The sequence below is a fragment of the Peromyscus leucopus genome, chromosome 12 (genome assembly GCF_004664715.2).
Source record: "Peromyscus leucopus breed LL Stock chromosome 12, UCI_PerLeu_2.1, whole genome shotgun sequence".
Lineage (NCBI taxonomy): Eukaryota > Metazoa > Chordata > Mammalia > Rodentia > Cricetidae > Peromyscus > Peromyscus leucopus.
In genome coordinates, this window is record NC_051073.1 from 45,529,425 (window position 1) to 45,541,426 (window position 12,002).

A 12,002-nucleotide genomic window follows, 5' to 3' on the forward strand; every position below is an offset into this window, starting at 1 on the left:
CAAAATTATTCTGTCACAGATGGAGGCAGATGCAGAGACCAACGGCCAGGCACCAGGCTGAGTTCTGGGAATCCAACTGATGAGAGAGAGGAGAGGTACTGCAGGCGAAGGACATCGAGATCATGATGGGAAGATGTGCAGAGATGACCGGCCACACTAGTGGAAGCCCATGAACTGTGGACTGGTGGCTGTGGAGCACCCATGGGACTGGACTAGGCCCTCGGGGATACGGAAGACAGTTGTTTGGCTCGAACTTTTTGGGGGCCACCCAGGCAGGGGGATCGGGATCTGTCCCTGGAGGAGCATGGGCAGGCTTCTGGGAATCCGGTGCCTGTGGTGTGACACCTTGTACAGCCTAGGTGCAGTGAGAAGGGGCCTGGACCTGTCTAGGCTCAGTGTGCTGGGCTCTGCTGACTCCCCATGGGAGACCTCGATTTGGAGGATTTGGGGATGCGGGGTGGCTTGCTAAAGAGGGCTGGAGGGTGGGAGAAGGGAGGAGTGGGGGTCTGTGGATAGCATGAGGAGTGAGTAGAAACTTTCTTAATAAAGAAAAAAATGTAAAACTGTCTTAGTTCTTGGAATTCAGAAAAAAATATTCTGTCACAAATTCTTTCTCTTTTTTTTTTTTCAAATCAACATTTGGAAACAGTGATAAAAAGGCAAGACTGTGGCTGAATTTTTAACCTCCATACATTTAATACAAGTATTTATCATTCCCTAATCAAGACAGATTAATCACTCTTTAAGGATCAAATTCTCAGGGCAAAAAATAAAAAAAAACAAGTCAAATAGTTGGATGTGAAAAGCTACATGACTCATGACTCAGAAAAGTGTTAAAATGAGTTGATTTGGAAGTAGGAGGGAGAGGGGAAAGCTGGGAGGGAGGGAGGACCACTTTTAATTTATGAATATGAGGAAACTATTGGCTTCAGGGAGATGAGTGAAGCAGGTGGCTGTGATTACTTACAGTGCTGATTTACCAAGTATTTTTCTAGGTTGTGATTACATGGTTTTCTTACCAAGTATCTTGCTCTGCAATGAGAAAGAAGGGATAAGAAACTGAGTGTTTGCTTATTTTTACAAACACAAATTCTGGGTGGATCGATCTGAAAAGATTGGCATTGGTTATCTATGGGTAGTCGGTGAAAATGGTAGAGAAATGGGCTACAGATGTGTGATATCTGAATATACGTTTCTGAATGGTTTCTGCTCCTGTCGCTATGTTAATATAATGCAAATTTGAAGAATCGATAAAATCAACGAGAATGCTTGAAAGATACTTGCACTCGGTTCATATATTTTGATGTGCAGGAGACCACCAAGTTGCTACAGAGGGGTGAACTGTCATAGGCCGTGAAGTGAGCAAGTCAAAATTCCATGTTATTAGAAATAAAAATGATGGAATATATCCAATTCATAGGGGATAGAGGATGATCATAGAAAAGTGTTTACATATATATGTAAGTATATATACATATAAATGTCATATGCACTTATAAATTCTTACATGTGGTATATGCAATATATGTAAATGCACATTCATGTGCATAAACAAGACTTTCAGGTATGTGTGCATATGTATGTGTATAATGTAACACAATATACACACATACCTGGAAGTTCTGTTTATTAAAAAGGCCTAGTAGCTATGATATTCCCATAACAGGGAAATTTAATACTGGCTTCTAATATTGTAAGTCATTAAAATAACCTAGGACTCCTTGAAGCAATGACTGGATCTCTTGTTAATTCGAGGGATGTATAAATTGAACTTGAACAACCTTTATGCTTTGGAAAGTGCTAGAACACTCAAAGCATTGATCAAATATTAAGGACTTAGTAATCAGCTCTAATGGGCTTCCACTGACCACATCAGGGGAAAGAGGAAACTGAGCACATAAAAACAGATAAATTATACAAGAGTACAATCTATATACTAAAAGGAAGGCATCCACTAACAGAAACAGAAAGTCATGTGTTTGTAAACATCACAGCAACGATGACCCAGAAAGCAACCACCATAAATACTATTAACTAACATGTGGAAGTTGTTTCCAAGAAGTATATTTAGGTAGTCTCAGGGTATTTCCTTGTCCAGACTTTACTGGTCACAAGGGAAACAAAGTGACATTTCATTGAAAAAAATTTGGATACACAACCTTAAGCCAGTGATCAAAATAACCAATGGATTAATGATACCATACAAAGAAAAGTTAAGGACAACAATGGGTCCTTTTCCTCTCTGTTTCCTCACACAGAATACTAAAGGCAGTGGGTGCCACAAAAAAAGTGCACATATCATAAAGTAAGATAAAATGATTTTAATCTGCACATCATTCCCATTGTTCAGATAAGAATAAAGCACATGCAAACGCTAGCCATTAAATATGAATTGAGTGATTTGGGTGATTATAGGAATGGTTTAAATGCTTTTCCATTTGTGTTCAAAATTAGTACCATACAATGTAAATATTTGTAACAAAAGATGCTAAAATCACAGAGGCTATTTTTCTTTGCTTAGCACATTAAATAGCAAATGTTTCTCACTTGACTAATCAAGAGAGAAACTGAGAAAGGAAGAGAGTCATCTTTTAATGTCTCCAGTAGCAATATTTTTCTTACATTTTAGGAAAGCAGCATTATATTTTTATTTTGTACAGGACCTGAAAGTGTGCACAGTAAAACCTTCCCCAGGAGAAGCAACACTGTTGCTCTGGGCAAGCATCCCCGGCTTGCTTCTCTGTCCCAGACACCATCTTCTTTTGCTCTCCTCAGAAGGCACACGTGGTCCCACGATTCTGGCTGTGGGATAACTTGATTTATTTACTTTAGCTTCAAGCATGACATGAAGGTGTAAGTATATGGTGTTTGTAAGATGCAGAGCCAGAAGGTAAGCCTGGATCATCTTGGATTCTGAGCCTTGAGTCCTAATGTCTACACCATGGTCTCAAGGCATTCATTTTTCAGAGCAGCTGAAGAGGCAAATTGAGAAAAATGGCTAGCAACTGTTGGCAGAAAGATTTGCGCTCAAGATAAAAACACAGATCACTTTTATGGCTCATACTTTATAGAACAACATTTAAAATCTGGATGAAATCTAAGGAAGTAAACTCAAATAGGTGAATAAAAGCACTCTTGCCAAAGGAGCTTCTAGAGCCTATGGAAGGGTCAAAGCTCTCTTAAGGATTCAGCACATAGAATATAACCTTTCTTAAGGAGACTTATTTTCACTAATGATATCAGACACCAGCTCGATTGAACTTTGAAAAAGCCATGTTAATGATAGTAATGGAGTTTAGAAGCTAATATCACAGTTACTGTAAACAAAGAAATTGGCTTGGTTTCTGGTCTAGAACTATGCCACAGTGAGACTTTAGAAAGCGACTTAGTTTCTTACAGACTTGATTTCTTCATCTACACAACAGGAATAAGTCTATCATATATGGTGGTAGAGGAGATTGAATGGGCCCATATATGGGATGCCTGTCATTGTATCTTGAACAGAGAATTCTCACCAAGAAGAATCACAATTATTGTATGTACACCTCTGTGGCAGAGAGAGTGAGAGAAAGGGATATCCAGTTTAAGCTGAAGAAATCTCTAATATTAGAACTTACATTAAAGATGGATCGATACCTAAACTGTGGATTTGGCAGACACAAAAAGGCAGGAGTAAATGTAGATATAAAGATAGTAGCTGGGGTTTGAACTGAAACTTCAGACACAGATGGACACTAAAGACAAGATAGAAGTACCAAATAATACAGCTCACCTTGGGGACTCTGGTGCTGTGCCTCAGGACAGGTTAGAAGTCGTGTGTCATGTGTCTAACTTTGCGTCATATGGTAACCACTAGAAGAAAGTGGCTGTTTAAACTACTTAAAACTAAAGAAAACATTAAAATCAGATCCTCAAGTTACTAGCTACATTTCTAATTGTGCACCTAGCGGCTATTGTCTTTGATAGAAAGCAACACAGAACTTGTGCCATTACAGGAAGTCCCGGGGACAGTGTTACTTCCTGAAAGGGCATGCTACTCCATATTTAGTCCTGTGGTTTTAGCACTTGCAGTTCCTAGGTCTTGGGGAGACAGAACCCCCACCATCACATCTGTTCATTTAATTTCCCCTCCTACAGTAAGAAGTTAGATGAGAACCAAGACTGTATCAGTGGTCATCAGAATTCAAAGAGAGCTTCTGAAATCACCGTGATTCCTGAATCCTTTGTATAGTAACTGCCTGCCACTGAATGGAAGTGGGACCCAATCTGCTCAAGAAGGACTCTTTAAAAGAGAATCTAGTTTTGTTTTGTTTTTTTTTAAAGGAGCTAGTGGGGAGATGAAATACAGGGAGACATTCTCATGCTGATTGGGAAGTAGAACATGGCTGTATTGTAGAGAAATACACATGACAACCAAGAGCAGCAAGTGTCTATAAACATTAATTAGCCCTGGTCAACACCAAGAAGAAAAGAAGAACCTCTTTCTTATGATTAAAATAAGAAAGAAAGAAAGAAAGAAAGAAAGAAAGAAAGAAAGAAAGAAAGAAAGAAAGAAAGAAAGAAAGAGGGAGGAGGGAGGGAGGGAGGGAGGGAGGGAGGGAGGGAGGAAGGAAGGAAGGAAGGAAGGAAGGAAGGAAGGAAGGAAGTTGACTAGATCTGATTTTCTAATGAAAGACCTATCCTATCTCACACATGGATATGAGTCTGGCAGGATCCTGAAAAGGGAATAAAACTAACCTTGTCCAGATTTTGGACCTATGGAAATATGATAACATAAATTGCTGCTATGTGAAGCTGGTAAGTGTGTGATACAGCAGTTACACAGTAATAGGAAGCTAACATACCTCACACATATGCAGCTCGTTTGATTAAAGGGAGAGAACATACTCTGGCACACAAGTTAGAGGTAGAGTTTATTACCTACAGATAAACAGCAATGGACAACTAATGCCTATGAGGGAGGCACTACAAGCCCTGAAGGCTCATTAAATATGCTAGAATCACTAATATGCATCCCCATTTGCACTGCAGACTAGGGGAAGCTTTTGGCAGAGTTAGGCTACCTTGGGCATATAGTCATATACCCTAGGTGCAACATAGTATGTTGGGTTTAAGACTTGAAGGACCTGATGGAGGCAGATGCAGAGATCCACGGCCAGGCACCAGGCTGAGCTCCAGGAATCCAATCAATCAGAGAGAGGAGGGATTCTGCAGGCAGGAGACATCAAGATCATGATGGGAAGATGTGCAGAGATGACCAGCCACACTAGTGGAAGCCCATGAACTGTAAACTAGTGGCTGTGGAGCCCCCATGGGACTGGACTAGGCCCTCTGGATACTGCAGATGGTTGTTTGGCTCGAACTGTTTGGCATCCAGGCAGGGGGATCGAGATCCATCCCTGGTGCATAGGCAGGCTTTTGGGAGCCCAGTGCCTGAGGTGCGACACCTTTCACAGCCTTGGGGCAGCCTTGGTGCAGTGGGAGGGGGCTTTGACCTGCCTAGGTTCAGTGTGCTGGGCTCTGCTGACTCCCCATGGGATACCTTGATTTGGGGGATGTGGAGATGTGGGGTGGCTTGGGAGAGAGGGCTGGGTGGTGGGAGGAGGGAAGAGGTGGGATCTGTATGTATAGTGAGTAGAAAACTTCTTAAAGAAAAAAAAAGACTTGAAGGACTTTCTGTTTCTAGGGTAGAAAGGAACAATGAGATGATGGGTTACCCATCCAATGCCTCTTTGTCTCAGGATCTTGTGCCTCCAATGCCCTCTACAGTTACTCATGATGATAACTAGTAAGAAAGAAGAGAAGCTATGTCAGTCTAAGGACACTTGAAGAAATGTCCTGGAACACAGAAACATATAGAGAGAAACACCACCCTGACACACATCCCCTTTAAGATACAAAATAAAATCACTCTTTCCAAACCTGTTCCGTTTTACCGGGATCAAAAGTTAAGAGGTGTGTTCAGATTTCTGCTCTTACTTGTGGCAACAGAGCAGAAAGAAAGAGAAACCCTTACCTAACACGCCAACATTTTTCCTTCTTCACATAAAATCCAATTATTTTCATTCTCAAAAGCTCTGAGAAAGTGAAGAGTAAATGTTCATGTGACAAAGGCAAACCTGAAAGTTCTGGCTGATGACTGTTAGGGAATGACTCCACGTTGTAGCTGGAATTCTTTTCTAACTTTATATTAAATTTTCTGACGCTCTGAAGTGCCTGTTGAAATATCCAGTGTTGTGTGGGTAGGTGGGAGAAAGAGTGGAGCGGGGGGGGGGGGGGGTCTCCTGAAAAGTTATCATTGGACCTGCCTCAACTGAGTGTACCAGCTCTGCTAACTCCCCATGGGAAGCCTTGTCTTGGAGGAGGTGGGAATGGGAGTTGGGTTGTGGAGGGAATGGGGAGGGCTGGGGGTGGGAGGAAGGAGGAGAGGGCGATCTGTGGTTGATACATAAGATGAATAGAAAATTTTTTAATGATAAAAAATAGTTATGATCGTGCTTCCAGGAAATGGTCCAGGAATTTCTAATAGAGAACAGACCTGCAAAGATGGCAGGACTAATGGGTTTGATGAGGTTTGGGTATGAAGAGGGAGGACAGGAGAGATGACCTCAGCATGCAGTTTAGCACAAACCCATGGGAAACAGCTCTCATGGAGGGCGGGAGGCATGAGAGCATGCTGGGGGACCCAAGTGAAGGGATGAAGTTTCCAAAAGAGGAAGTGAAGAGGACTGAGGCGATCTGTTCCTGCTTTATAATTTTGCTCTCTACCTCCTGTTGTGTAAACATCACCTTTCAGTCACATACACATTATCTCCTCTGAGGAAGGAAGCATCACAGGCTGCCCTAAGTGGCTCTTGACAGGAATTTGAGGAATCCCTGAGGAGAAGAGACATTTTTTTAAGAGAGCAGAAGAATCCAATTAACTTTCCCCCAATGAACTTTGTCACAGCTCTTTATCAGAAGGGAAATGGAAGGCTGGGATAAGAATTTAGACATGAAAAAATGTGGCTGGGCAAATAGGCTTCTAATGGCTTCCTGTCTCCCACACCTTTTGGAAAGAGTAACATCGTTGAAAGAGAATAATATTTAAAGAACAATATTATTTCCATATAAGGAATAGTTTCTCAACAATGATATTATTGTTCCAAATAACTACATCAGAAGTAGCAAGGGTGAAACATTACTGTTTAGTCATCTGAGATCAACTTGGCTTTTGAAATTCTGGAATATTCACAGTTGGAAACCCTATGTTCAAATTTAGTTTGTTACGGATTTATAAAGGTAGAACATTACAAAACTGCTGTTCTTTAACTTTCCTGAGGTGAGTTGGCCTTGCCTGTCTATGTGCACCTTTAGATCGGGAATAATTTTTCTTTTGAATCCATTGCATGGGCAAGGTGTTAGATGGCCAGAGATTAGCTGCTGGTTATTTCATTGTAAACAACAACATGAAGAACCAAGATCAAGGACAACAATAGACCCATGAGACACAGCAGCTCATGTACAAACACTGACAAATACACACTTCTCAGTCATAGAGCTAAGTGGGAGGATGGATCTGAGTCAGGTCTATGTCCTTCCCTGTTCCTAGAGGATCTCAACAAAAGAGGCAAAGCAGCACCTTCTCCCAAGCCTTCTTTTGATCTTGCCTTCACACCATGCTGCTGTGGGATGGTCTGTATGGCAAATGTGTTGCTCTGATTGGTCAATAAATAAAACACTGATTGGCCAGTGGTCAGGCAGGAAGTATAGGCGGGACTAACAGAGAGGAGAATTGAGAGAACAGGAAGGCGGAGAGAGACACTGCCAGTCGCCACCATGACAAGCAGCATGTGAAGATGCCGGTAAGCCACGAGCCACGTGGCAAGATATAGATTTATGGAAATGGATTAATTTAAGATATAAGAACAGTTAGCAAGAAGCCTGCCATGGCCATACAGTTTGTAAATAATATAAGCGTCTGTGTGTTTATTTTATAAGTGCGCTATCGAACTGCCAGGGCTCGGCAGGACCCGGAGAAAAAACTCCAGCTACACCATGCTGTGTTCAATAATGCCACCTTGGATTAGCAGAAGAACTTTTTCCTTGGAGTGCAAATGCCAGCCTGAAATAGCATTTGCTTTGTAAATTAGGTGTTGCTTGTCCAACCACAGGTACCCACAGCTTCTTGGTGATGTGCCAATCAAGGGTATCTTCAATGTTTAAAGGACATATCTCACCATACATCAGTCAAACAATTTCTGTCTGACAGTTTATCATATGCAGATTGAATATAAGATGTTTAGGGGCAGAGAGATCAGGATAAAAAAGGACAGGGTTGAATTTTCAGAATCAGATGGGGAAGGAACTCATGGGTACCAATGTCACCCACACACTGTAGGATGTAGAGACCGCAGAATGCCAGTTTAGCGATATCTATCTTGCTTTCCCCAGAACACACTTTCCTTAATTTAAATAGGACAGGACTGAATTTTCTAGTGCAGCTGAACCCATGCTGGAAATGAAACATGTACAAAGCTGCTTAGTATAAGCATTTCATATACATTAATTATGGTTCTTTAAGTTTCCATAAATCAGTGTATAAAGGTCATATATATATATATATATATATATATATATATATATATATATATATATATATATGAGTTTTTGAGACAGGGTTTCTCTTTGTAGCCCTGGCTGTTGTCCTGGAGCTAAATCAGTAGACCAGGCTGGCCTCAAACTCAAGATCCACCTGCCTCTGCCTCCTAAGTGCTGGCATTAGAGGTCTTCATCACCACCACCTAGCAATTTTAATATTTTTAAGAATACATTTAGGGCCCTTTGATGTTTAGGAAGAAAGAAAGGAAATTTGGAACTGGAGGGTTTCATCCTATTCTTTCTTCAGCATGAAGTTCTCAAAATACAACACCGCCACCCCATACATACACACTTATAATTTATGGCATCTGTTTGGTTTTGTTTCAGAGCATAAAATATACCAATTCATGCTTTAGGGAAGAGTCACTGAGGAGACTCACTCTGGTGACTTGTGGAAGATTCAGCTGGATAGTTATCATGCTCTCATTAGGGTTCACTCAGATGCCTAGTGAGCTGAGGGCACTTTGGTTTCAGACAGCTCCAGCTACAACATTCCTCTTTGTTCTGCATGTTCCCTTGTCTTCTGGAAGGTCAGCTTAGGCCATCCCCAGGGAAACTGGGCAGATTAAGAGGAGGCTGAGGAGAATGATTCTTCAGCCCATGTTGGGGTGCAGTGCATTTCCTCTACTACCACCAACTGTGTAAAGTAAGTAATAATGCCCTCTTGAGTCAAGGAATGGTTGAATAGACTGAACCTCTCTGTAGGAAAAAATTAAAAGGCATATTGTTACCACATGACAACATATCACATAATAAGGGAAGAATAATTGCAGCTATTTTAACAATCTACCTTATGCCTCGGGTTCTGTATTATACATTGGCATTCCCTTGAATGAGTCATGCTCATTTTACTTCCATACCTTGCACATGCACAATACCCTCCTGCCTCTCCACTCCCCTTCTTCTCCTTCAGCTTTCCTGTTGGTGTCGAAATTATGACAATATTATTTACATCAGGATGGTTTCCCTGTTCTCTGGACTAGTTAGGCTCCACTCACCTGCGAATTTCATAACCATTGGCTTGTGCACCGTTACAAAAATCTGCAGCTTTCCAATGTTGCAATGGCTCCCACTCTTGAAGATAATGAAGAGATTTTCATTTATCTATTTCAATAACCCGGATCAGTTCTCATATATAGTAGATACACAGAACTGTTTGTGTCCACAGGAGGTATATTAGAAATTTGTATATAATTACCAAAAGTGGTAATAGGAATATCTTTTCTAAACATCATCTTCAAATATTGTCTCCCTCTCAGCCAACCGGAAAATACATGAGAGTTCATAAAATTAGTTCAAATAGCCAATGCTTTTAAAGAGTCAGAGCAACTGAACTATTGTATCCAATAATTTTTTTCTCCAAAAGATAAAATTGAATCTTTAGTGTTATCAACTAATTCAGACACTATAACTTATACAGAGTGTTAAAAAAGTAATGGGCCTGGAAGTCAGTCCTGAAGGCCTCCATTTGTCACCTCCATGAGGATTTGTTACAATTTATTACTATCCTATTTTTTTTAGGCTACAATCAGCTTTCCACTGGTTGGCACACAGAGCAAAGTCTAGCATTTTGCTCATTAACTCTCCTATGATAGGCTGTCACAAGTCTCACCCGAACTCCTGTTAAATTGCATCAACTTCTTCACCCTCATATAATTACTTGGTTGCTGCCACACAGAGCTATAAGTTCTCTGATAAGACCCAATTTTCCTTTTAGCAACCTGAGATACCATCTCCTATTCTGTTCCTTAAATGAGCCAAATTGTCTGTTTCTTATAAAAGGCTTTCAAAATCTTAGCTGTTTTAATCCCATTCCCCAGCTCCTTATCTTTCAAATGCAATACCTATACATATTTTACATGATTATTCCACTTTCCTCTCCAAATTTTCTGCCACCCATTTCCTAGCAGTTTAATAACACCAATTAGAGCCATGAAGTGCTTGACAAAAGCATCCTTCTTCTATGTCTCCAAATAAGTGAAATACATTCAATTGTCACATCTGGTGTATGGATTCCTACACCAAGTTTTACTGTAACAGGAAAAGCTCTCTCACTTTAAGTTTCTTAAAAGTATACTCAGTTTGAGTGAGTGATAGAAAAGTCTGATGTCTACAGGAAGTTTTTGTTAGCTTCTCCTTTAGCTAAATCTATATGTTGAAAGAATTTCAGGGACATAATTTTATGTTGGGTTGATTATAAGATTTATTAATGACTTTTTCATATTGTTCATCATTTGTTGTGTAGGTTTTGATCTTTTGGTTGTGAGCCTTAGTCCACCATGCTGGACTCTGTTGCCAGTGTGGCCTTGAACTCATGGAGTTCCAGATGGATCTCTGCCTCCCGAATGCTAGGATAAAAGGTGTGTGCTACCATTGCCTGACTTCTATGTTTAATATAGTGGCTGGCTTTTTCCTCTGATCCTCAGATAAGCTTTATTGGGGTGCACAAAGAAAATATCACCACAATCAATATTAGTTTCCCCCCCTCCTTTTAGCTTCTCTCATTGGTTTGTAGATAGTTGTAGTGTCCTCTTATCATCATACAGACTTTCCTGTGTCTATGCCTGTGTTTTAATATCTTTAGAAAAACACCATTCACATTGGATTTGCACTCATCCACATAATTTCTTTTCATGTTAATTGCCATTGCAAAACCTAGGCAAGATCATATCTTGAGACTCTGGAAGTTAGAATTTTTACAAATAAATTTTATAGGCACACAATTTGGTCTGTAACCGTTTAATAATGCAGAAAATTTGAGATGGTTATGTTGGTGCAAATTTCATGATGTCATTGTTTTTAATAACTGAGTAATACTCCATTGTGTATATGTACCCCAATTTCTTTATCCATTCTTTGGTTGAGGGACATCTAAGCTGTTTCCAGTTTCTGACTACTATGAATAAAGGTGAAATGAACATGATTGAGCAAGTATCCTTGTTCTAGGATACAGCATCCTTTAGGTGTACATGCTCGAGTGGTAGAGCTGGGTCTTGAGGTAGATCAATTCTCAATTTTCTAAGGAACAACCATATTGATTTTCATCGTAGTTGTACAAGTTTTCATTCCTACCAGCCATGGAGAAGTTTTCCCCTTGCTCCACATCCTCACCAGCATGAGCTGCCTCTTGTGGTTTTGATCTTAGCCATCTGACAGGCATGAGATGGAATCTGCTCATTTTGAATTGCATTTTCCCTGAAAAATGGCTAAAACTGTTGAACATTTCTTTAAGTGTTTCTCAGCCATTTGAGAGTCCTCTGTTGATTATTCTGTTTAGATCTGTATTCCATTCTTAATTCGATTAATGGGTTTGTTGATATCTAGTTTCTTGAGTTCTTTACATAATCCGGGTATTAGCCCTC